Raw genomic sequence first — 355 nt, 5'->3', positions numbered from 1 at the left:
CTTCTCCAGGAAGGGCTGGAGTGGGACAGCCTGATTCGGGGGTACCCTGGGGCCTGGGGAGGGCATGGTGGTCGTGGCCAGGATGCCACATGCTGCAGCTATGGAGGAGGACGCCTGAGCCCGCTGTGCTCCAGCCTGGCTGCTGGACTCCTTTCCCGACCTTCAGTATCAAAGGGACTGGGTGGGCAGGGCTCGCTCCGAGAAACAGGTGGGCTTGTGCACAACGAGGGGCCTGGAGACGAGTACCCACCCATGCCCCTGCAACATCACTCAGAGCAACACCCAGGCCTGTTCCGAGGCCGCCTGCAGGGTCCTGCCCACTCCTCCCCCAGGGAGCTGCCAGGGATGCTGGGGC

Source organism: Mandrillus leucophaeus, unplaced genomic scaffold (genome assembly GCF_000951045.1).
Source record: "Mandrillus leucophaeus isolate KB7577 unplaced genomic scaffold, Mleu.le_1.0 Scaffold1, whole genome shotgun sequence".
In the NCBI taxonomy this organism is placed as follows: Eukaryota; Metazoa; Chordata; class Mammalia; order Primates; family Cercopithecidae; genus Mandrillus; species Mandrillus leucophaeus.
The sequence above is the reverse complement of the archived record's forward strand: the minus strand, read 5'-3'. Positions refer to the sequence as shown.